The 25,214-nt window shown below is 41.1% G+C and overlaps 16 non-coding genes across 16 annotated transcripts; all 16 read left to right on the forward strand.

Annotated features, from left to right (window-relative positions):
• Positions 1-113: 113 nt before the first annotated feature.
• On the forward strand, positions 114-186 carry TRNAF-GAA (transfer RNA phenylalanine (anticodon GAA)). Its single transcript has one exon. It is a non-coding gene; the product is annotated as a tRNA-Phe (tRNA).
• Positions 187-786: 600 nt separating this feature from the next.
• Positions 787-859, forward strand: TRNAF-GAA (transfer RNA phenylalanine (anticodon GAA)). Its single transcript has one exon. It is a non-coding gene; the product is annotated as a tRNA-Phe (tRNA).
• Positions 860-1,458: 599 nt separating this feature from the next.
• TRNAF-GAA (transfer RNA phenylalanine (anticodon GAA)) lies at positions 1,459-1,531 on the forward strand. The gene has a single exon. It is a non-coding gene; the product is annotated as a tRNA-Phe (tRNA).
• A 602-nt stretch (positions 1,532-2,133) lies between these two features.
• Positions 2,134-2,206, forward strand: TRNAF-GAA (transfer RNA phenylalanine (anticodon GAA)). The gene has a single exon. It is a non-coding gene; the product is annotated as a tRNA-Phe (tRNA).
• A 600-nt stretch (positions 2,207-2,806) lies between these two features.
• TRNAF-GAA (transfer RNA phenylalanine (anticodon GAA)) lies at positions 2,807-2,879 on the forward strand. The gene has a single exon. It is a non-coding gene; the product is annotated as a tRNA-Phe (tRNA).
• A 599-nt stretch (positions 2,880-3,478) lies between these two features.
• On the forward strand, positions 3,479-3,551 carry TRNAF-GAA (transfer RNA phenylalanine (anticodon GAA)). Its single transcript has one exon. It is a non-coding gene; the product is annotated as a tRNA-Phe (tRNA).
• Positions 3,552-4,151: 600 nt separating this feature from the next.
• TRNAF-GAA (transfer RNA phenylalanine (anticodon GAA)) lies at positions 4,152-4,224 on the forward strand. The gene has a single exon. It is a non-coding gene; the product is annotated as a tRNA-Phe (tRNA).
• A 600-nt stretch (positions 4,225-4,824) lies between these two features.
• Positions 4,825-4,897, forward strand: TRNAF-GAA (transfer RNA phenylalanine (anticodon GAA)). The gene has a single exon. It is a non-coding gene; the product is annotated as a tRNA-Phe (tRNA).
• Positions 4,898-5,499: 602 nt separating this feature from the next.
• TRNAF-GAA (transfer RNA phenylalanine (anticodon GAA)) lies at positions 5,500-5,572 on the forward strand. The gene has a single exon. It is a non-coding gene; the product is annotated as a tRNA-Phe (tRNA).
• Positions 5,573-6,172: 600 nt separating this feature from the next.
• Positions 6,173-6,245, forward strand: TRNAF-GAA (transfer RNA phenylalanine (anticodon GAA)). Its single transcript has one exon. It is a non-coding gene; the product is annotated as a tRNA-Phe (tRNA).
• A 5,015-nt stretch (positions 6,246-11,260) lies between these two features.
• Positions 11,261-11,333, forward strand: TRNAF-GAA (transfer RNA phenylalanine (anticodon GAA)). The gene has a single exon. It is a non-coding gene; the product is annotated as a tRNA-Phe (tRNA).
• A 602-nt stretch (positions 11,334-11,935) lies between these two features.
• On the forward strand, positions 11,936-12,008 carry TRNAF-GAA (transfer RNA phenylalanine (anticodon GAA)). Its single transcript has one exon. It is a non-coding gene; the product is annotated as a tRNA-Phe (tRNA).
• A 5,015-nt stretch (positions 12,009-17,023) lies between these two features.
• TRNAF-GAA (transfer RNA phenylalanine (anticodon GAA)) lies at positions 17,024-17,096 on the forward strand. The gene has a single exon. It is a non-coding gene; the product is annotated as a tRNA-Phe (tRNA).
• A 602-nt stretch (positions 17,097-17,698) lies between these two features.
• TRNAF-GAA (transfer RNA phenylalanine (anticodon GAA)) lies at positions 17,699-17,771 on the forward strand. The gene has a single exon. It is a non-coding gene; the product is annotated as a tRNA-Phe (tRNA).
• A 5,015-nt stretch (positions 17,772-22,786) lies between these two features.
• TRNAF-GAA (transfer RNA phenylalanine (anticodon GAA)) lies at positions 22,787-22,859 on the forward strand. The gene has a single exon. It is a non-coding gene; the product is annotated as a tRNA-Phe (tRNA).
• Positions 22,860-23,461: 602 nt separating this feature from the next.
• Positions 23,462-23,534, forward strand: TRNAF-GAA (transfer RNA phenylalanine (anticodon GAA)). The gene has a single exon. It is a non-coding gene; the product is annotated as a tRNA-Phe (tRNA).
• The last annotated feature ends 1,680 nt before the right edge of the window (positions 23,535-25,214 follow it).

Here is a 25,214-nt window from a genome sequence, read left to right on the forward strand (position 1 = left end):
TAACCACACCAACAACACACCACTGCTACTACGACTCAGAAAATATCATGAGTCTTTGCCTGCACAGGACACTTCTGCTGAAAAAAAAAACACACCAACTGTGATGCAATGTAGCCGAAATAGCTCAGTTGGGAGAGCGTTAGACTGAAGATCTAAAGGTCCCTGGTTCGATCCCGGGTTTCGGCATGATATCTTATTGTTAGAAAAAACTTAGTAAAATAAAGCCAAAGTCAGACTACACCCGGAAGTCGGCAAGATAAACTGATTCTCAATACAGAAACGTCCTGATTGAACCAGACAAAATAGAGACATGGATTTAACACAATACCTCTGGTCACATCAAATATTTCAAGACTGCAAGAAAAGAGGACATACAGTCAACTTAAAAGAGACAAACATTTCTTAATGAATATATATCAAAGAAAATATAGGACACATATAGAGTAGATAATTTACCTGAATAAAAGGTACTAGATTGGAGATTTATCTCATGGGAAGTCATAAATACAGCTGCATTTACCTGAATAAAAGGTACTAGATTGGAGGCTTGTCTTATGGGAACTCATAAATACAGCTGCAGGAGGGCAAAACATTCAAAAATGATTGTCAGGAAAGGTATTTGAACCCAAGTCTACAAGACACATGCAACCTGCATGGAGCGCCTTAGACCCTCTAACCACAACGACAACACACCGCTGCTACTACGACTCAGAAAATATCATGAGTCTTTGCCTGCACAGGACACTTGTGCTGAAAAAAAAATCACACAAACTAAAAAGCAATGTAGCCGAAATAGCTCAGTTGGGAGAGCGTTAGACTGAAGATCTAAAGGTCCCTGGATCGATCCCGGGTTTCGGCATGATATCCTATTGTTAGAAAAAACTTAGTAAAATAAAGCCAAATTCAGACTACACCCGGAACTCGGCAAGATAAACTGATTCTCAATACAGAAATGTCCTGATTGAACCAGACAGAAAAGAGACATGGATTTAACACAATACCTCTGGTCACATCAAATATTTCAAGACTGCAAGAAAAGAGGACATACAGTCAACTTAAAAGAGACAAACATTTCTTAATGAATATATATCAAAGAAAATATAGGACACATATAGAGTAGATAATTTACTTGAATAAAAGGTACTAGATTGGAGATTTATCTCATGGGAAGTCATAAATACAGCTGCATTTACCTGAATCAAAGGTACTAGATTGGAGGTTTGTCTTATGGGAACTCATAAATACAGCTGCAGGAGGGCAAAAAATTCAAAAATGATTGTCAGGAAAGGTATTTGAACCCAAGTCTACAGGACACATGCAACCTGCATGGAGCGCCTTAGACCCTCTAACCACACCGACAACACACCACTGCTACTACGACTCAGAAAAGATCATGAGTCTTTGCCTGCACAGGACACTTCTGCTGAAAAAAAATCACACAAACTGTGATGCAATGTAGCCGAAATAGCTCAGTTGGGAGAGCGTTAGACTGAAGATCTAAAGGTCCCTGGTTCGATCCCGGGTTTCGGCATGATATCTTATTGTTAGAAAAAACTTAGTAAAATAAAGCCAAATTCAGACTACACCTGGAACTCGGCAAGATAAACTGATTCTCAATACAGAAACGTCCTGATTGAACCAGACAAAATAGAGACATGGATTTAACACAATACCTCTGGTCACATCAAATATTTCAAGACTGCAAGAAAAGAGGACATACAGTCAACTTAAAAGAGACAAACATTTCTTAATGAATATATATCAAAGAAAATATAGGACACATATAGAGTAGATAATTTACCTGAATAAAAGGTACTAGATTGGAGATTTATCTCATGGGAAGTCATAAATACAGCTGCATTTACCTGAATAAAAGGTACTAGATTGGAGGTTTGTCTTATGGGAACTCATAAATACAGCTGCAGGAGGGCAAAAAATTCAAAAATGATAGTCAGGAAAGGTATTTGAACCCAAGTCTACAAGACACATGCAACCTGCATGGAGCGCCTTAGACCCTCTAACCACACCAACAACACACCACTGCTACTACGACTCCGAAAATATCATGAGTCTTTGCCTGCACAGGACACTTGTGGTGAAAAAAAAAAATCACACAAACTGTGATGCAATGTAGCCGAAATAGCTCAGTTGGGAGAGCGTTAGACTGAAGATCTAAAGGTCCCTGGTTCGATCCCGGGTTTTGGCATGATATCTTATTGTTAGAAAAAACTTAGTAAAATAAAGCCAAATTCAGACTACACCTGGAACTCGGCAAGATAAACTGATTCTCAATACAGAAACGTCCTGATTGAACCAGACAAAATAGAGACATGGATTTAACACAATACCTCTGGTCACATCAAATATTTCAAGACTGCAAGAAAAGAGGACATACAGTCAACTTAAAAGAGACAAACATTTCTTAATGAATATATATCAAAGAAAATAAAGGACACATGTAGAGTAGATAATTTACCTGAATAAAAGGTACTAGATTGGAGATTTATCTCATGGGAAGTCATAAATACAGCTGCATTTACCTGAATAAAAGGTACTAGATTGGAGGTTTGTCTTATGGGAACTCATAAATACAGCTGCAGGAGGGCAAAAAATTCAAAAATGATAGTCAGGAAAGGTATTTGAACCCAAGTCTACAAGACACATGCAACCTGCATGGAGCGCCTTAGACCCTCTAACCACACCGACAACACATCACTGTTACTACGACTCAGAAAATATCATGAGTCTTTGCCTGCACAGGACACTTGTGCTGAAAAAAAAATCACACCAACTGTGATGCAATGTAGCCGAAATAGCTCAGTTGGGAGAGCGTTAGACTGAAGATCTAAAGGTCCCTGGTTCGATCCCGGGTTTCGGCATGATATCTTATTGTTAGAAAAACTTAGTAAAATAAAGCCAAATTCAGACTACACCTGGAACTCGGCAAGATAAACTGATTCTCAATACAGAAACGTCCTGATTGAACCAGACAAAATAGAGACATGGATTTAACACAATACCTCTGGTCACATCAAATATTTCAAGACTGCAAGAAAAGAGGACATACAGTCAACTTAAAAGAGACAAACATTTCTTAATGAATATATATCAAAGAAAATAAAGGACACATGTAGAGTAGATAATTTACCTGAATAAAAGGTACTAGATTGGAGATTTATCTCATGGGAAGTCCTAAATACAGCTGCATTTACCTGAATAAAAGGTACTAGATTGGAGGTTTGTCTTATGGGAACTCATAAATATAGCTGCAGGAGGGCAAAAAATTCAAAAATGATAGTCAGGAAAGGTATTTGAACCCAAGTCTACAAGACACATGCAACCTGCATGGAGCGCCTTAGACCCTCTAACCACACCGACAACACACCACTGTTACTACGACTCAGAAAATATCATGAGTCTTTGCCTGCACAGGACACTTGTGCTGAAAAAAAAATCACACCAACTGTGATGCAATGTAGCCGAAATAGCTCAGTTGGGAGAGCGTTAGACTGAAGATCTAAAGGTCCCTGGTTCGATCCCGGGTTTCGGCATGATATCTTATTGTTAGAAAAAACTTAGTAAAATAAAGCCAAATTCAGACTACACCTGGAACTCGGCAAGATAAACTGATTCTCAATACAGAAACGTCCTGATTGAACCAGACAAAATAGAGACATGGATTTAACACAATACCTCTGGTCACATCAAATATTTCAAGACTGCAAGAAAAGAGGACATACAGTCAACTTAAAAGAGACAAACATTTCTTAATGAATATATATCAAAGAAAATAAAGGACACATGTAGAGTAGATAATTTACCTGAATAAAAGGTACTAGATTGGAGATTTATCTCATGGGAAGTCCTAAATACAGCTGCATTTACCTGAATAAAAGGTACTAGATTGGAGGTTTGTCTTATGGGAACTCATAAATATAGCTGCAGGAGGGCAAAAAATTCAAAAATGATAGTCAGGAAAGGTATTTGAACCCAAGTCTACAAGACACATGCAACCAGCATGGAGCGCCTTAGACCCTCTAACCACACCGACAACACACCACTGTTACTACGACTCAGAAAATATCATGAGTCTTTGCCTGCACAGGACACTTGTGCTGAAAAAAAAATCACACCAACTGTGATGCAATGTAGCCGAAATAGCTCAGTTGGGAGAGCGTTAGACTGAAGATCTAAAGGTCCCTGGTTCGATCCCGGGTTTCGGCATGATATCTTATTGTTAGAAAAAACTTAGTAAAATAAAGCCAAATTCAGACTACACCTGGAACTCGGCAAGATAAACTGATTCTCAATACAGAAACGTCCTGATTGAACCAGACAAAATAGAGACATGGATTTAACACAATACCTCTGGTCACATCAAATATTTCAAGACTGCAAGAAAAGAGGACATACAGTCAACTTAAAAGAGACAAACATTTCTTAATGAATATATATCAAAGAAAATAAAGGACACATGTAGAGTAGATAATTTACCTGAATAAAAGGTACTAGATTGGAGATTTATCTCATGGGAAGTCATAAATACAGCTGCATTTACCTGAATAAAAGGTACTAGATTGGAGGTTTGTCTTATGGGAACTCATAAATACAGCTGCAGGAGGGCAAAAAATTCAAAAATGATAGTCAGGAAAGGTATTTGAACCCAAGTCTACAAGACACATGCAACCTGCATGGAGCGCCTTAGACCCTCTAACCACACCGACAACACACCACTGTTACTACGACTCAGAAAATATCATGAGTCTTTGCCTGCACAGGACACTTGTGCTGAAAAAAAAATCACACCAACTGTGATGCAATGTAGCCGAAATAGCTCAGTTGGGAGAGCGTTAGACTGAAGATCTAAAGGTCCCTGGTTCGATCCCGGGTTTCGGCATGATATCTTATTGTTAGAAAAAACTTAGTAAAATAAAGCCAAATTCAGACTACACCTGGAACTCGGCAAGATAAACTGATTCTCAATACAGAAACGTCCTGATTGAACCAGACAAATTAGAGACATGGATTTAACACAATACCTCTGGTCACATCAAATATTTCAAGACTGCAAGAAAAGAGGACATACAGTCAACTTAAAAGAGACAAACATTTCTTAATGAATATATATCAAAGAAAATATTGGACACATATAGAGTAGATCATTTACCTGAATAAAAGGTACTAGATTGGAGATTTATCTCATGGGAAGTCATAAATACAGCTGCATTTACCTGAATAAAAGGTACTAGATTGGAGGTTTGTCTTATGGGAACTCATAAATACAGCTGCAGGAGGGCAAAAAATGCAAAAATGATTGTCAGGAAAGGTATTTGAACCCAAGTCTACAGGACACATGCAACCTGCATGGAGTGCCTTAGACCCTCTAACCACACCGACAACACACCACTGCTACTACGACTCCGAAAATATCATGAGTCTTTGCCTGCACAGGACACTTGTGCTGAAAAAAAAAAATCACACAAACTGTGATGCAATGTAGCCGAAATAGCTCAGTTGGGAGAGCGTTAGACTGAAGATCTAAAGGTCCCTGGTTTGATCCCGGGTTTTGGCATGATATCTTATTGTTAGAAAAAACTTAGTAAAATAAAGCCAAATTCAGACTACACCTGGAACTCGGCAAGATAAACTGATTCTCAATACAGAAACGTCCTGATTGAACCAGACAAAATAGAGACATGGATTTAACACAATACCTCTGGTCACATCAAATATTTCAAGACTGCAAGAAAAGAGGACATACAGTCAACTTAAAAGAGACAAACATTTCTTAATGAATATATATCAAAGAAAATATAGGACACATGTAGAGTAGATAATTTACCTGAATAAAAGGTACTAGATTGGAGATTTATCTCATGGGAAGTCATAAATACAGCTGCATTTACCTGAATAAAAGGTACTAGATTGGAGGTTTGTCTTATGGGAACTCATAAATACAGCTGCAGGAGGGCAAAAAATTCAAAAATGATAGTCAGGAAAGGTATTTGAACCCAAGTCTACAAGACACATGCAACCTGCATGGAGCGCCTTAGACCCTCTAACCACACCAACAACACACCACTGCTACTACGACTCAGAAAATATCATGAGTCTTTGCCTGCACAGGACACTTCTGCTGAAAAAAAAATCACACCAACTGTGAGGCAATGTAGCCGAAATAGCTCAGTTGGGAGAGCGTTAGACTGAAGATCTAAAGGTCCCTGGTTCGATCCCGGGTTTCGGCATGATATCTTATTGTTAGAAAAAACTTAGTAAAATAAAGCCAAATTCAGACTACACCTGGAACTCGGCAAGATAAACTGATTCTCAATACAGAAACGTCCTGATTGAACCAGACAAAATAGAGACATGGATTTAACACAATACCTCTGGTCACATCAAATATTTCAAGACTGCAAGAAAAGAGGACATACAGTCAACTTAAAAGAGACAAACATTTCTTTTTTTTTTTTTTTATTCTTTATTTATCCAATATCGTATTTCCAAAAAAGTGATTAAAAAGGTATCCAAAATTATCAATACTTGTACAGTATTATACAATTACTAAGGCTAATTTATACATAGTATTTTACCACCTATTCTCTAGGAGTGGGCTTCCCACCTCCCCCCCCTCCCCCTTTTCCTTCAAGGCCGACCCATCTCCTCTGTTCCCGAGCTTATTCTCTAAGTTTTTATGGGTCCTGCCACCTCTTCCAATTTCCAATTTCTACTAGGTGGGGCGTGGTGTGGGTCACCCACTCCCTGTCCTACCTACCCATCACCCTCAGATCCAGATATAGAAACCTCCACCAAGAAAGAAAGGAAAAAAGAAAAGAAAACCCTGTAGTGTAAGTTCACACTGGTATCACTACTTGCTCCAGCGAGCCATTTCCGGCTTCTTCTTCTCATCCCATTGTACTCTCTCTTCTCATAACATATTTCCCCGTCCATGGATTTACTTCCTACTCCCCTCCTCTCCTATATTCCTCTGTGTTCCTAAACTCCAACCATTTATCCCATCCCCTAATCTCCCTCCCGTGGACTATGCCGGATAGCTCTTCCATCGAGTAGGTATGGTCAACCTCATCAATCCATTCCTTCAATGTGGGGGCTTGAGGAGACTTCCATTTTCTTGCTATTAATATCCTTGCCGCATTTATCAAATGCATTCCCAGGGAGCCTTTATATTTTTTAACCCCAATCCCAGTCAGGTGTAAAAGATACACCTCAGGGCCGTCCGATTCGGGTATCCCTGCCAGTTTCCATATGTATGTTTTTATTTTATTCCAATAGTTGGCCAGCCCCCTGCACTCCCACCAAACATGTTTGTAATCTCCTCTTTGCTCTCCACATCTCCAACATACTGGGTTAGTCCCACACATTTTATTTAGTTTATCAGGGGTGTAATACCACCTCATTACTACTTTATATCCTGATTCCTGTATTCTAGTTGATACTGAGGCCCCGTGAGTCATCCCGACCACTCGTTCCCATTGTGTGGGTGATAGCTCTCTCCCAATGTCCTGTTCCCATTTTATTTTATATTTCTGGGTGTAGTCATTATCTTCCTCTAAAAATGCGTATATTTTTGCCAAAGTGCTCTTTGTTGGTCCCTCCGTTAGACAGAGCTTCTCAAATGGGGTCAACTTTCTTGACAGCTCCTCCTTCGTACCCATTGAAGGCAGGAAATGCCTAAATTGTATTAGACTCCACGTATCTATTTTCCTCATCTGCCTTTGTTCCATTATTTCTTTTTCATTTAGCCACCTTCCGTCCACAATCAGTGAACGGATCTGCAGACTCCCTCCCCGTCTCCATTCCCCGTAGCTTCCCCCCTGGCAGCCTAAGGGGAACCCGCAATTTCCCAGAATTGGCATCAATGGTGAGGGGCCCCTGGATATCTCGCTTCTGTTTCTCACCTTCTCAAATATTTTTAAAGTGTGTTCAACCAGGGTTCCTGATATTAAGTATTTCTTTGGGACATATGGTAACCATGGGGCTTCCCCAATAGCTCCCTCCATCATTTCTTTTTCCAGTTGGACCCACTGTTTTGAATTTTCATTTCTGTTCCAGTCGACTATCCTAGTGCATACAGCAGCATAGTAATATCTCAGGGGGTCAGGTACTGCCAGTCCCCCTTTATTTTTAGATTGTGTAATAAAGGCGAATTTCAATCGCGCCTTTTTGGCCTGCCAGATAAACCTCGCAAAGGACCTTCTGACTTCATCGAAGTAACCCCTGGGAAGAGGGACGGGGAGGGCCTGAAAAACATATAGCAGCCTCGGCATGATATTCATTTTAAGGACATTAATCCTACCAAACCAGGAGAGCCTCAGTTTAGTCCATTTATCCATATCTTTTTTTAGCACCGCAAGAAGTGGATAGTAATTTATCTTAGTGGTCTCCTGTATACTTCTGGCCATCTTCACCCCCAGGTATTTTAGATTGTCCTTTGTCCATCTAAACGGGAAATTTGCCTTCAGATTTTCCACCTCCTCCCCCTTCATCCCTATTCCCATTGCCTCGCATTTATCCCAATTAATCTTGAGGTTGGAGAGCCTCCCATATACTGCAAATTCCTTCAATAGATTGGGCAGCGCTATCCTAGGGTTTGTTAAATAGAATAGCAGATCATCTGCGTATGCCGCTATCTTATGTTCTTTCTGGCCTATCCTGACTCCAGTAATATCCCCGTTCTTCCGTATTGTTCTCAGGAAGGGTTCCAAGGTTAGGGCAAACACCAAGGGGGACAGAGGGCAACCCTGTCGAGTTCCATTCCTTATCTCAAACGGGCCAGACAGGCACCCATTAACCTTGACCCTGGCAGATAGATCCCTGTACATTGAGAGCATCCAAGCTCTCATGTTATCTCCTAGTCCAATGTGCTCCATAACCACCCTGATGAATCCCCACCTGACCCTGTCAAATGCCTTCTCCGCATCTGTGGAGAGCAATACGACAGGGACAGGTGAGGATCCCACCCATTGTATCACATCCATTGTCCTAATCGTATTATCTCTGGCTTCTCTCCCTTGTATGAAGCCCACTTGATCAAGGTGTATCAGCTCACCCAGAAGAGGTGATAGCCTATTTGCCAGTATTTTTGCTAGTACCTTCAAATCTACATTTATTAATGATATAGGCCTATACCCAGTACATGATGTGGGATCCTTTCCTTCTTTCGGTATAACCGAAATAGTTGACATTAGTGATTCCCGCCCAAGTTTCCCCTCTGCATTATCTTTCCCCTTTATAGCATTCAATGCCTTCACCCAGTATGGTTCCAGTATCTCCTTAAAGCTTCTGTAATATTCCAGGGTATAGCCGTCTGGGCCTGGTGCCTTCCCCCTTGGCATTTGCCCCACTGCCTTAGTCAGTTCCTCTACCGAGATCTCCTTTTCCAAGCTCTTTGCATCCATAGGATGCAATTTCCCCATGCCTGAGGCCGCCACATATTCCTCCATTCCCCCCCCATCCCCCACTGCACTCTCTTCGATCCCATATAAACTCGCGTAATATTTTCCAAACATTTTTCCCATAGACTCGTTCCTATAGTGCTTCTGCCCTTTATTATCACATAGAAATGGTACATAGTTTGCAGTTTGTTGTTGCTTCAATATTCTAGCCATCAACCTACTCCCCTTTTTTCCAAATTCATAGAATCTCCTTTTACATCTTGCTGCCATAAATTTAGCTTTAGAGAATAGTACATTTTTTAATCTCTCTCTTGCTTGGGTCAAATCTACAAAAACTTTTTCTATGGGAGTTTTTTTATGCTGTAATTCTAATCTTTCTATTTCTGCCAAGCTTACTGCCATTTCCCTTTCTCTCTCCTTCTTTATTCTACTTCCTTCCCTTATTAGTATCCCCCTCATAACCACCTTATGAGCCTCCCATAACACGACCGGGGATATCCCATCCCTGTCATTCTCCATAAAATACTGCTTCATTTCTTCTTTGAATTTAACTATTAATTCATCATTTCGCAACAGGGATTCGTTCAGTTTCCAGTTCCAAGGACCCCTTTCCTTTTGCCTATATCCCAGGCTGAGTGTAACTGGGGAGTGATCCGAGATCACTGAGGATTCTATCTCTGTCTCAATTTCTTCCGAGAGTAGGTTATGTGAAATAAAGAAATAGTCTAACCTAGAATAGGTCCCATGCGGGATCGAATAGTAAGTGTAATCTTTTGTAGTAGGGTGTTGTATACGCCATATGTCGATCAACTGGCGCTTACCTAGTTCTCTTTTAACCCTTTGATGAGCTCTCCTAGTAAGGGAAGATTTCCCTGTTGACGAATCCACTTGTGGGTCCATTACCAGGTTTATATCCCCCGCAACTACTATTGACCCCTCTGCAAATTCATCTAACTTTGCCAGAAATTTGTCTAGGAACCCTGTTTGGCCAGTATTGGGAGCATATACCACCCCCAGTGTCATTCTCCTAGCATTAAAAAGTCCTTTGACCAGGAGAAACCTCCCCTGGGAATCTCTAATCACCTCTGTCTCCTCCTGCCTTATGTCACTTGCTAGTACAATTGCGACCCCTCTACTTTTGGCCTCCTTATAATTACTGTAGTAAGCCGTTGGGTATCTCCTATTAGTGATCCCAGGGTGGTGATCTCCTTTAAAGTGAGTTTCCTGGAGAAATGCCACTTGGATGTGTGCTCTATATAGATTCTGTAGTAGTATTGATCTTTTCTCTGGGATATTCAATCCATGGACGTTCTGGGACAGCATATTAACCCGTGTCATTTTTTCTCTTCCCCCTTTCTCCGCCAAACCATGTGATTTAACACAATACCTCTGGTCACATCAAATATTTCAAGACTGCAAGAAAAGAGGACATACAGTCAACTTAAAAGAGACAAACATTTCTTAATGAATATATATCAAAGAAAATAAAGGACACATGTAGAGTAGATAATTTACCTGAATAAAAGGTACTAGATTGGAGATTTATCTCATGGAAAGTCATAAATACAGCTGCATTTACCTGAATAAAAGGTACTAGATTGGAGGTTTGTCTTATGGGAACTCATAAATACAGCTGCAGGAGGGCAAAAATTCAAAAATGATAGTCAGGAAAGGTATTTGAACCCAAGTCTACAAGACACATGCAACCTGCATGGAGCGCCTTAGACCCTCTAACCACACCGACAACACACCACTGTTACTACGACTCAGAAAATATCATGAGTCTTTGCCTGCACAGGACACTTGTGCTGAAAAAAAAATCACACCAACTGTGATGCAATGTAGTCGAAATAGCTCAGTTGGGAGAGCGTTAGACTGAAGATCTAAAGGTCCCTGGTTCGATCCCGGGTTTCGGCATGATATCTTATTGTTAGAAAAAACTTAGTAAAATAAAGCCAAATTCAGACTACACCTGGAACTCGGCAAGATAAACTGATTCTCAATACAGAAACGTCCTGATTGAACCAGACAAAATAGAGACATGGATTTAACACAATACCTCTGGTCACATCAAATATTTCAAGACTGCAAGAAAAGAGGACATACAGTCAACTTAAAAGAGACAAACATTTCTTAATGAATATATATCAAAGAAAATATAGGACACATATAGAGTAGATAATTTACCTGAATAAAAGGTACTAGATTGGAGATTTATATCATGGGAAGTCATAAATACAGCTGCATTTACCTGAATAAAAGGTACTAGATTGGAGGTTTGTCTTATGGGAACTCATAAATACAGCTGCAGGAGGGCAAAAAATGCAAAAATGATTGTCAGGAAAGGTATTTGAACCCAAGTCTACAGGACACATGCAACCTGCATGGAGTGCCTTAGACCCTCTAACCACACCGACAACACACCACTGCTACTACGACTCCGAAAATATCATGAGTCTTTGCCTGCACAGGACACTTGTGGTGAAAAAAAAAAATCACACAAACTGTGATGCAATGTAGCCGAAATAGCTCAGTTGGGAGAGCGTTAGACTGAAGATCTAAAGGTCCCTGGTTCGATCCCGGGTTTTGGCATGATATCTTATTGTTAGAAAAAACTTAGTAAAATAAAGCCAAATTCAGACTACACCTGGAACTCGGCAAGATAAACTGATTCTCAATACAGAAACGTCCTGATTGAACCAGACAAAATAGAGACATGGATTTAACACAATACCTCTGGTCACATCAAATATTTCAAGACTGCAAGAAAAGAGGACATACAGTCAACTTAAAAGAGACAAACATTTCTTTTCTTTTTTTTTTTATTCTTTATTTATCCAATATCGTATTTCCAAAAAAGTGATTAAAAAGGTATCCAAAATTATCAATACTTGTACAGTATTATACAATTACTAAGGCTAATTTATACATAGTATTTTACCACCTATTCTCTAGGAGTGGGCTTCCCACCTCCCCCCCTCCCCCTTTTCCTTCAAGGCCGACCCATCTCCTCTGTTCCCGAGCTTATTCTCTAAGTTTTTATGGGTCCTGCCACCTCTTCCAATTTCCAATTTCTACTAGGTGGGGCGTGGTGTGGGTCACCCACTCCCTGTCCTACCTACCCATCACCCTCAGATCCAGATATAGAAACCTCCACCAAGAAAGAAAGGAAAAAAGAAAAGAAAACCCTGTAGTGTAAGTTCACACTGGTATCACTACTTGCTCCAGCGAGCCATTTCCGGCTTCTTCTTCTCATCCCATTGTACTCTCTCTTCTCATAACATATTTCCCCGTCCATGGATTTACTTCCTACTCCCCTCCTCTCCTATATTCCTCTGTGTTCCTAAACTCCAACCATTTATCCCATCCCCTAATCTCCCTCCCGTGGACTATGCCGGATAGCTCTTCCATCGAGTAGGTATGGTCAACCTCATCAATCCATTCCTTCAATGTGGGGGCTTGAGGAGACTTCCATTTTCTTGCTATTAATATCCTTGCCGCATTTATCAAATGCATTCCCAGGGAGCCTTTATATTTTTTAACCCCAATCCCAGTCAGGTGTAAAAGATACACCTCAGGGCCGTCCGATTCGGGTATCCCTGCCAGTTTCCATATGTATGTTTTTATTTTATTCCAATAGTTGGCCAGCCCCCTGCACTCCCACCAAACATGTTTGTAATCTCCTCTTTGCTCTCCACATCTCCAACATACTGGGTTAGTCCCACACATTTTATTTAGTTTATCAGGGGTGTAATACCACCTCATTACTACTTTATATCCTGATTCCTGTATTCTAGTTGATACTGAGGCCCCGTGAGTCATCCCGACCACTCGTTCCCATTGTGTGGGCGATAGCTCTCTCCCAATGTCCTGTTCCCATTTTATTTTATATTTCTGGGTGTAGTCATTATCTTCCTCTAAAAATGCGTATATTTTTGCCAAAGTGCTCTTTGTTGGTCCCTCCGTTAGACAGAGCTTCTCAAATGGGGTCAACTTTCTTGACAGCTCCTCCTTCGTACCCATTGAAGGCAGGAAATGCCTAAATTGTATTAGACTCCACGTATCTATTTTCCTCATCTGCCTTTGTTCCATTATTTCTTTTTCATTTAGCCACCTTCCGTCCACAATCAGTGAACGGATCTGCAGACTCCCTCCCCGTCTCCATTCCCCGTAGCTTCCCCCCTGGCAGCCTAAGGGGAACCCGCAATTTCCCAGAATTGGCATCAATGGTGAGGGGCCCCTGGATATCTCGCTTCTGTTTCTCACCTTCTCAAATATTTTTAAAGTGTGTTCAACCAGGGTTCCTGATATTAAGTATTTCTTTGGGACATATGGTAACCATGGGGCTTCCCCAATAGCTCCCTCCATCATTTCTTTTTCCAGTTGGACCCACTGTTTTGAATTTTCATTTCTGTTCCAGTCGACTATCCTAGTGCATACAGCAGCATAGTAATATCTCAGGGGGTCAGGTACTGCCAGTCCCCCTTTATTTTTAGATTGTGTAATAAAGGCGAATTTCAATCGCGCCTTTTTGGCCTGCCAGATAAACCTCGCAAAGGACCTTCTGACTTCATCGAAGTAACCCCTGGGAAGAGGGACGGGGAGGGCCTGAAAAACATATAGCAGCCTCGGCATGATATTCATTTTAAGGACATTAATCCTACCAAACCAGGAGAGCCTCAGTTTAGTCCATTTATCCATATCTTTTTTTAGCACCGCAAGAAGTGGATAGTAATTTATCTTAGTGGTCTCCTGTATACTTCTGGCCATCTTCACCCCCAGGTATTTTAGATTGTCCTTTGTCCATCTAAACGGGAAATTTGCCTTCAGATTTTCCACCTCCTCCCCCTTCATCCCTATTCCCATTGCCTCGCATTTATCCCAATTAATCTTGAGGTTGGAGAGCCTCCCATATACTGCAAATTCCTTCAATAGATTGGGCAGCGCTATCCTAGGGTTTGTTAAATAGAATAGCAGATCATCTGCGTATGCCGCTATCTTATGTTCTTTCTGGCCTATCCTGACTCCAGTAATATCCCCGTTCTTCCGTATTGTTCTCAGGAAGGGTTCCAAGGTTAGGGCAAACACCAAGGGGGACAGAGGGCAACCCTGTCGAGTTCCATTCCTTATCTCAAACGGGCCAGACAGGCACCCATTAACCTTGACCCTGGCAGATAGATCCCTGTACATTGAGAGCATCCAAGCTCTCATGTTATCTCCTAGTCCAATGTGCTCCATAACCACCCTGATGAATCCCCACCTGACCCTGTCAAATGCCTTCTCCGCATCTGTGGAGAGCAATACGACAGGGACAGGTGAGGATCCCACCCATTGTATCACATCCATTGTCCTAATCGTATTATCTCTGGCTTCTCTCCCTTGTATGAAGCCCACTTGATCAAGGTGTATCAGCTCACCCAGAAGAGGTGATAGCCTATTTGCCAGTATTTTTGCTAGTACCTTCAAATCTACATTTATTAATGATATAGGCCTATACCCAGTACATGATGTGGGATCCTTTCCTTCTTTCGGTATAACCGAAATAGTTGACATTAGTGATTCCCGCCCAAGTTTCCCCTCTGCATTATCTTTCCCCTTTATAGCATTCAATGCCTTCACCCAGTATGGTTCCAGTATCTCCTTAAAGCTTCTGTAATATTCCAGGGTATAGCCGTCTGGGCCTGGTGCCTTCCCCCTTGGCATTTGCCCCACTGCCTTAGTCAGTTCCTCTACCGAGATCTCCTTTTCCAAGCTCTTTGCATCCATAGGATGCAATTTCCCCATGCCTGAGGCCGCCACATATTCCTCCATTCCCCCCCCATCCCCCACTGCACTCTCTTCGATCCCATATAAACTCGCGTAATATTTTCCAAACATTTTTCCCATAGACTCGTTCCTATAGTGCTTCTGCCCTTTATTATCACATAGAAATGGTACATAGTTTGCAGTTTGTTGTTGCTTCAATATTCTAGCCATCAACCTACTCCCCTTATTTCCAAATTCATAGAATCTCCTTTTACATCTTGCTGCCATAAATTTAGCTTTAGAGAATAGTACATTTTTTAATCTCTCTCTTGCTTGGGTCAAATCTACAAAAACTTTTTCTATGGGAGTTTTTTTATGCTGTAATTCTAATCTTTCTATTTCTGCCAAGCTTACTGCCATTTCCCTTTCTCTCTCCTTCTTTATTCTACTTCCTTCCCTTATTAGTATCCCCCTCATAACCACCTTATGAGCCTCCCATAACACGACCGGGGATATCCCATCCCTGTCATTCTCCATAAAATACTGCTTCATTTCTTCTTTGAATTTAACTATTAATTCATCATTTCGCAACAGGGATTCGTTCAGTTTCCAGTTCCAAGGACCCCTTTCCTTTTGCCTATATCCCAGGCTGAGTGTAACTGGGGAGTGATCCGAGATCACTGAGGATTCTATCTCTGTCTCAATTTCTTCCGAGAGTAGGTTATGTGAAATAAAGAAATAGTCTAACCTAGAATAGGTCCCATGCGGGATCGAATAGTAAGTGTAATCTTTTGTAGTAGGGTGTTGTATACGCCATATGTCGATCAACTGGCGCTTACCTAGTTCTCTTTTAACCCTTTGATGAGCTCTCCTAGTAAGGGAAGATTTCCCTGTTGACGAATCCACTTGTGGGTCCATTACCAGGTTTATATCCCCCGCAACTACTATTGACCCCTCTGCAAATTCATCTAACTTTGCCAGAAATTTGTCTAGGAACCCTGTTTGGCCAGTATTGGGAGCATATACCACCCCCAGTGTCATTCTCCTAGCATTAAAAAGTCCTTTGACCAGGAGAAACCTCCCCTGGGAATCTCTAATCACCTCTGTCTCCTCCTGCCTTATGTCACTTGCTAGTACAATTGCGACCCCTCTACTTTTGGCCTCCTTATAATTACTGTAGTAAGCCGTTGGGTATCTCCTATTAGTGATCCCAGGGTGGTGATCTCCTTTAAAGTGAGTTTCCTGGAGAAATGCCACTTGGATGTGTGCTCTATATAGATTCTGTAGTAGTATTGATCTTTTCTCTGGGATATTCAATCCATGGACGTTCTGGGACAGCATATTAACCCGTGTCATTTTTTCTCTTCCCCCTTTCTCCGCCAAACCATGTGATTTAACACAATACCTCTGGTCACATCAAATATTTCAAGACTGCAAGAAAAGAGGACATACAGTCAACTTAAAAGAGACAAACATTTCTTAATGAATATATATCAAAGAAAATAAAGGACACATGTAGAGTAGATAATTTACCTGAATAAAAGGTACTAGATTGGAGATTTATCTCATGGAAAGTCATAAATACAGCTGCATTTACCTGAATAAAAGGTACTAGATTGGAGGTTTGTCTTATGGGAACTCATAAATACAGCTGCAGGAGGGCAAAAATTCAAAAATGATAGTCAGGAAAGGTATTTGAACCCAAGTCTACAAGACACATGCAACCTGCATGGAGCGCCTTAGACCCTCTAACCACACCGACAACACACCACTGTTACTACGACTCAGAAAATATCATGAGTCTTTGCCTGCACAGGACACTTGTGCTGAAAAAAAAATCACACCAACTGTGATGCAATGTAGTCGAAATAGCTCAGTTGGGAGAGCGTTAGACTGAAGATCTAAAGGTCCCTGGTTCGATCCCGGGTTTCGGCATGATATCTTATTGTTAGAAAAAACTTAGTAAAATAAAGCCAAATTCAGACTACACCTGGAACTCGGCAAGATAAACTGATTCTCAATACAGAAACGTCCTGATTGAACCAGACAAAATAGAGACATGGATTTAACACAATACCTCTGGTCACATCAAATATTTCAAGACTGCAAGAAAAGAGGACATACAGTCAACTTAAAAGAGACAAACATTTCTTAATGAATATATATCAAAGAAAATATAGGACACATATAGAGTAGATAATTTACCTGAATAAAAGGTACTAGATTGGAGATTTATATCATGGGAAGTCATAAATACAGCTGCATTTACCTGAATAAAAGGTACTAGATTGGAGGTTTGTCTTATGGGAACTCATAAATACAGCTGCAGGAGGGCAAAAAATTCAAAAATGATTGTCAGGAAAGGTATTTGAACCCAAGTCTACAGGACACATGCAACCTGCATGGAGTGCCTTAGACCCTCTAACCACACCGACAACACACCACTGCTACTACGACTCCGAAAATATCATGAGTCTTTGCCTGCACAGGACACTTGTGGTGAAAAAAAAAAATCACACAAACTGTGATGCAATGTAGCCGAAATAGCTCAGTTGGGAGAGCGTTAGACTGAAGATCTAAAGGTCCCTGGTTCGATCCCGGGTTTTGGCATGATATCTTATTGTTAGAAAAAACTTAGTAAAATAAAGCCAAATTCAGACTACACCTGGAACTCGGCAAGATAAACTGATTCTCAATACAGAAACGTCCTGATTGAACCAGACAAAATAGAGACATGGATTTAACACAATACCTCTGGTCACATCAAATATTTCAAGACTGCAAGAAAAGAGGACATACAGTCAACTTAAAAGAGACAAACATTTCTTTTTTTTTTTTTTTATTCTTTATTTATCCAATATCGTATTTCCAAAAAAGTGATTAAAAAGGTATCCAAAATTATCAATACTTGTACAGTATTATACAATTACTAAGGCTAATTTATACATAGTATTTTACCACCTATTCTCTAGGAGTGGGCTTCCCACCTCCCCCCCTCCCCCTTTTCCTTCAAGGCCGACCCATCTCCTCTGTTCCCGAGCTTATTCTCTAAGTTTTTATGGGTCCTGCCACCTCTTCCAATTTCCAATTTCTACTAGGTGGGGCGTGGTGTGGGTCACCCACTCCCTGTCCTACCTACCCATCACCCTCAGATCCAGATATAGAAACCTCCACCAAGAAAGAAAGGAAAAAAGAAAAGAAAACCCTGTAGTGTAAGTTCACACTGGTATCACTACTTGCTCCAGCGAGCCATTTCCGGCTTCTTCTTCTCATCCCATTGTACTCTCTCTTCTCATAACATATTTCCCCGTCCATGGATTTACTTCCTACTCCCCTCCTCTCCTATATTCCTCTGTGTTCCTAAACTCCAACCATTTATCCCATCCCCTAATCTCCCTCCCGTGGACTATGCCGGATAGCTCTTCCATCGAGTAGGTATGGTCAACCTCATCAATCCATTCCTTCAATGTGGGGGCTTGAGGAGACTTCCATTTTCTTGCTATTAATATCCTTGCCGCATTTATCAAATGCATTCCCAGGGAGCCTTTATATTTTTTAACCCCAATCCCAGTCAGGTGTAAAAGATACACCTCAGGGCCGTCCGATTCGGGTATCCCTGCCAGTTTCCATATGTATGTTTTTATTTTATTCCAATAGTTGGCCAGCCCCCTGCACTCCCACCAAACATGTTTGTAATCTCCTCTTTGCTCTCCACATCTCCAACATACTGGGTTAGTCCCACACATTTTATTTAGTTTATCAGGGGTGTAATACCACCTCATTACTACTTTATATCCTGATTCCTGTATTCTAGTTGATACTGAGGCCCCGTGAGTCATCCCGACCACTCGTTCCCATTGTGTGGGCGATAGCTCTCTCCCAATGTCCTGTTCCCATTTTATTTTATATTTCTGGGTGTAGTCATTATCTTCCTCTAAAAATGCGTATATTTTTGCCAAAGTGCTCTTTGTTGGTCCCTCCGTTAGACAGAGCTTCTCAAATGGGGTCAACTTTCTTGACAGCTCCTCCTTCGTACCCATTGAAGGCAGGAAATGCCTAAATTGTATTAGACTCCACGTATCTATTTTCCTCATCTGCCTTTGTTCCATTATTTCTTTTTCATTTAGCCACCTTCCGTCCACAATCAGTGAACGGATCTGCAGACTCCCTCCCCGTCTCCATTCCCCGTAGCTTCCCCCCTGGCAGCCTAAGGGGAACCCGCAATTTCCCAGAATTGGCATCAATGGTGAGGGGCCCCTGGATATCTCGCTTCTGTTTCTCACCTTCTCAAATATTTTTAAAGTGTGTTCAACCAGGGTTCCTGATATTAAGTATTTCTTTGGGACATATGGTAACCATGGGGCTTCCCCAATAGCTCCCTCCATCATTTCTTTTTCCAGTTGGACCCACTGTTTTGAATTTTCATTTCTGTTCCAGTCGACTATCCTAGTGCATACAGCAGCATAGTAATATCTCAGGGGGTCAGGTACTGCCAGTCCCCCTTTATTTTTAGATTGTGTAATAAAGGCGAATTTCAATCGCGCCTTTTTGGCCTGCCAGATAAACCTCGCAAAGGACCTTCTGACTTCATCGAAGTAACCCCTGGGAAGAGGGACGGGGAGGGCCTGAAAAACATATAGCAGCCTCGGCATGATATTCATTTTAAGGACATTAATCCTACCAAACCAGGAGAGCCTCAGTTTAGTCCATTTATCCATATCTTTTTTTAGCACCGCAAGAAGTGGATAGTAATTTATCTTAGTGGTCTCCTGTATACTTCTGGCCATCTTCACCCCCAGGTATTTTAGATTGTCCTTTGTCCATCTAAACGGGAAATTTGCCTTCAGATTTTCCACCTCCTCCCCCTTCATCCCTATTCCCATTGCCTCGCATTTATCCCAATTAATCTTGAGGTTGGAGAGCCTCCCATATACTGCAAATTCCTTCAATAGATTGGGCAGCGCTATCCTAGGGTTTGTTAAATAGAATAGCAGATCATCTGCGTATGCCGCTATCTTATGTTCTTTCTGGCCTATCCTGACTCCAGTAATATCCCCGTTCTTCCGTATTGTTCTCAGGAAGGGTTCCAAGGTTAGGGCAAACACCAAGGGGGACAGAGGGCAACCCTGTCGAGTTCCATTCCTTATCTCAAACGGGCCAGACAGGCACCCATTAACCTTGACCCTGGCAGATAGATCCCTGTACATTGAGAGCATCCAAGCTCTCATGTTATCTCCTAGTCCAATGTGCTCCATAACCACCCTGATGAATCCCCACCTGACCCTGTCAAATGCCTTCTCCGCATCTGTGGAGAGCAATACGACAGGGACAGGTGAGGATCCCACCCATTGTATCACATCCATTGTCCTAATCGTATTATCTCTGGCTTCTCTCCCTTGTATGAAGCCCACTTGATCAAGGTGTATCAGCTCACCCAGAAGAGGTGATAGCCTATTTGCCAGTATTTTTGCTAGTACCTTCAAATCTACATTTATTAATGATATAGGCCTATACCCAGTACATGATGTGGGATCCTTTCCTTCTTTCGGTATAACCGAAATAGTTGACATTAGTGATTCCCGCCCAAGTTTCCCCTCTGCATTATCTTTCCCCTTTATAGCATTCAATGCCTTCACCCAGTATGGTTCCAGTATCTCCTTAAAGCTTCTGTAATATTCCAGGGTATAGCCGTCTGGGCCTGGTGCCTTCCCCCTTGGCATTTGCCCCACTGCCTTAGTCAGTTCCTCTACCGAGATCTCCTTTTCCAAGCTCTTTGCATCCATAGGATGCAATTTCCCCATGCCTGAGGCCGCCACATATTCCTCCATTCCCCCCCCCATCCCCCACTGCACTCTCTTCGATCCCATATAAACTCGCGTAATATTTTCCAAACATTTTTCCCATAGACTCGTTCCTATAGTGCTTCTGCCCTTTATTATCACATAGAAATGGTACATAGTTTGCAGTTTGTTGTTGCTTCAATATTCTAGCCATCAACCTACTCCCCTTATTTCCAAATTCATAGAATCTCCTTTTACATCTTGCTGCCATAAATTTAGCTTTAGAGAATAGTACATTTTTTAATCTCTCTCTTGCTTGGGTCAAATCTACAAAAACTTTTTCTATGGGAGTTTTTTTATGCTGTAATTCTAATCTTTCTATTTCTGCCAAGCTTACTGCCATTTCCCTTTCTCTCTCCTTCTTTATTCTACTTCCTTCCCTTATTAGTATCCCCCTCATAACCACCTTATGAGCCTCCCATAACACGACCGGGGATATCCCATCCCTGTCATTCTCCATAAAATACTGCTTCATTTCTTCTTTGAATTTAACTATTAATTCATCATTTCGCAACAGGGATTCGTTCAGTTTCCAGTTCCAAGGACCCCTTTCCTTTTGCCTATATCCCAGGCTGAGTGTAACTGGGGAGTGATCCGAGATCACTGAGGATTCTATCTCTGTCTCAATTTCTTCCGAGAGTAGGTTATGTGAAATAAAGAAATAGTCTAACCTAGAATAGGTCCCATGCGGGATCGAATAGTAAGTGTAATCTTTTGTAGTAGGGTGTTGTATACGCCATATGTCGATCAACTGGCGCTTACCTAGTTCTCTTTTAACCCTTTGATGAGCTCTCCTAGTAAGGGAAGATTTCCCTGTTGACGAATCCACTTGTGGGTCCATTACCAGGTTTATATCCCCCGCAACTACTATTGACCCCTCTGCAAATTCATCTAACTTTGCCAGAAATTTGTCTAGGAACCCTGTTTGGCCAGTATTGGGAGCATATACCACCCCCAGTGTCATTCTCCTAGCATTAAAAAGTCCTTTGACCAGGAGAAACCTCCCCTGGGAATCTCTAATCACCTCTGTCTCCTCCTGCCTTATGTCACTTGCTAGTACAATTGCGACCCCTCTACTTTTGGCCTCCTTATAATTACTGTAGTAAGCCGTTGGGTATCTCCTATTAGTGATCCCAGGGTGGTGATCTCCTTTAAAGTGAGTTTCCTGGAGAAATGCCACTTGGATGTGTGCTCTATATAGATTCTGTAGTAGTATTGATCTTTTCTCTGGGATATTCAATCCATGGACGTTCTGGGACAGCATATTAACCCGTGTCATTTTTTCTCTTCCCCCTTTCTCCGCCAAACCATGTGATTTAACACAATACCTCTGGTCACATCAAATATTTCAAGACTGCAAGAAAAGAGGACATACAGTCAACTTAAAAGAGACAAACATTTCTTAATGAATATATATCAAAGAAAATAAAGGACACATGTAGAGTAGATAATTTACCTGAATAAAAGGTACTAGATTGGAGATTTATCTCATGGAAAGTCATAAATACAGCTGCATTTACCTGAATAAAAGGTACTAGATTGGAGGTTTGTCTTATGGGAACTCATAAATACAGCTGCAGGAGGGCAAAAATTCAAAAATGATAGTCAGGAAAGGTATTTGAACCCAAGTCTACAAGACACATGCAACCTGCATGGAGCGCCTTAGACCCTCTAACCACACCGACAACACACCACTGTTACTACGACTCAGAAAATATCATGAGTCTTTGCCTGCACAGGACACTTGTGCTGAAAAAAAAATCACACCAACTGTGATGCAATGTAGTCGAAATAGCTCAGTTGGGAGAGCGTTAGACTGAAGATCTAAAGGTCCCTGGTTCGATCCTGGGTTTCGGCATGATATCTTATTGTTAGAAAAAACTTAGTAAAATAAAGCCAAATTCAGACTACACCTGGAACTCGGCAAGATAAACTGATTCTCAATACAGAAACGTCCTGATTGAACCAGACAAAATAGAGACATGGATTTAACACAATACCTCTGGTCACATCAAATATTTCAAGACTGCAAGAAAAGAGGACATACAGTCAACTTAAAAGAGACAAACATTTCTTAATGAATATATATCAAAGAAAATATAGGACACATATAGAGTAGATCATTTACCTGAATAAAAGGTACTAGATTGGAGATTTATCTCATGGGAAGTCATAAATACAGCTGCATTTACCTGAATAAAAGGTACTAGATTGGAGGTTTGTCTTATGGGAACTCATAAATACAGCTGCAGGAGGGCAAAAAATGCAAAAATGATTGTCAGGAAAGGTATTTGAACCCAAGTCTACAGGACACATGCAACCTGCATGGAGTGCCTTAGACCCTCTAACCACACCGACAACACACCACTGCTACTACGACTCCGAAAATATCATGAGTCTTTGCCTGCACAGGACACTTGTGCTGAAAAAAAAAAATCACACAAACTGTGATGCAATGTAGCCGAAATAGCTCAGTTGGGAGAGCGTTAGACTGAAGATCTAAAGGTCCCTGGTTTGATCCCGGGTTTTGGCATGATATCTTATTGTTAGAAAAAACTTAGTAAAATAAAGCCAAATTCAGACTACACCTGGAACTCGGCAAGATAAACTGATTCTCAATACAGAAACGTCCTGATTGAACCAGACAAAATAGAGACATGGATTTAACACAATACCTCTGGTCACATCAAATATTTCAAGACTGCAAGAAAAGAGGACATACAGTCAACTTAAAAGAGACAAACATTTCTTAATGAATATATATCAAAGAAAATATAGGACACATGTAGAGTAGATAATTTACCTGAATAAAAGGTACTAGATTGGAGATTTATCTCATGGGAAGTCATAAATACAGCTGCATTTACCTGAATAAAAGGTACTAGATTGGAGGTTTGTCTTATGGGAACTCATAAATACAGCTGCAGGAGGGCAAAAAATTCAAAAATGATAGTCAGGAAAGGTATTTGAACCCAAGTCTACAAGACACATGCAACCTGCATGGAGCGCCTTAGACCCTCTAACCACACCGACAACACACCACTGTTACTACGACTCAGAAAATATCATGAGTCTTTGCCTGCACAGGACACTTCTGCTGAAAAAAAAATCACACCAACTGTGATGCAATGTAGCCGAAATAGCTCAGTTGGGAGAGCGTTAGACTGAAGATCTAAAGGCAGTGGTGCTCAAATACCCCTTTTTAAAATTCGAGTTTGGTCGAATTCGAATAGTAAATTATTCGAGGTCATTCGAATATTCGAGTCGAATAATTTTTACTATTCGATTCGACCTCGGACTTCGAGCTCACTATTCGAGTCGGTATTCGAGCTAACTATTCGAGCTGACTATTCGAATTGGCCTTAAATAGCTTCCAACACTTGTTTTGAGGGTGAATGATGCAAGAAACCTCTTTTTTTCCAAGTAACAACAGCAAGTGATTATGTGGGGATGTTCCTTTAAAAAAAAATGTGGAAAGAGAAGTTGTGTCCTTAATTTTGTTCAGTAGTGTTACTGTATATACTTCTTCTTCTTCTTCTTCTATATCTTCTTCTTCTATATCTTCTTCTTCTATATCGTCTTCTTCTATATCTTCTTCTTCTATATTGTCTTCTTCTTCTTCTTCTTCTATATTGTCATCTTCTTCTTCTTCTTCTTCTTCTTCTTTTTCTTCTTCTTCTTCTTCTTCTTCTTCTTCTTCTTCTTCTTCTTCTTCTTCTTCTTCTTCTTCTTCATCTTCTCCTTCCTTTTCAATATCGTCTTCTTCTTCTTCACGTATTTCTCTTTTCAATTTTTTTTTAAAGAAATGCAGCTATTTTTGAGCGTAACAAATAGCTGGTGGGCGCACGCATGTTGGAAGCGCCATTGTATGTGCTCCCTGGCAGTGGAAACACAAAGACAGCAGGAGGTAAATTCAGCAGCAGGAGGAGGAGGATGAGTGTGTGGCAGCAGGCAGTCAATGAGGCAGGCAGCTCGCCGTGACATAATAGCCCTGGTACCTAGCGGTGATACCAGGGCTGTAAATAAACACAACAGGAGGTCCCAGACAGCGGTCGTGCAGCCCACATTGTGTCCAATACACAACTGGGACAACACAGTTTTCAACCCGGGCACCTCAGAAAAATTAAACCTTTTTTTTTTTTTTAATGGTTTGTTTGGTTTTGGTTTTGCAACCAATATAGCTATTGTTTGACGTAATAGCTGGTGGCAGAGT

This window comes from Hyperolius riggenbachi, chromosome 6 (assembly GCF_040937935.1).
Source record: "Hyperolius riggenbachi isolate aHypRig1 chromosome 6, aHypRig1.pri, whole genome shotgun sequence".
Taxonomy (NCBI): domain Eukaryota; kingdom Metazoa; phylum Chordata; class Amphibia; order Anura; family Hyperoliidae; genus Hyperolius; species Hyperolius riggenbachi.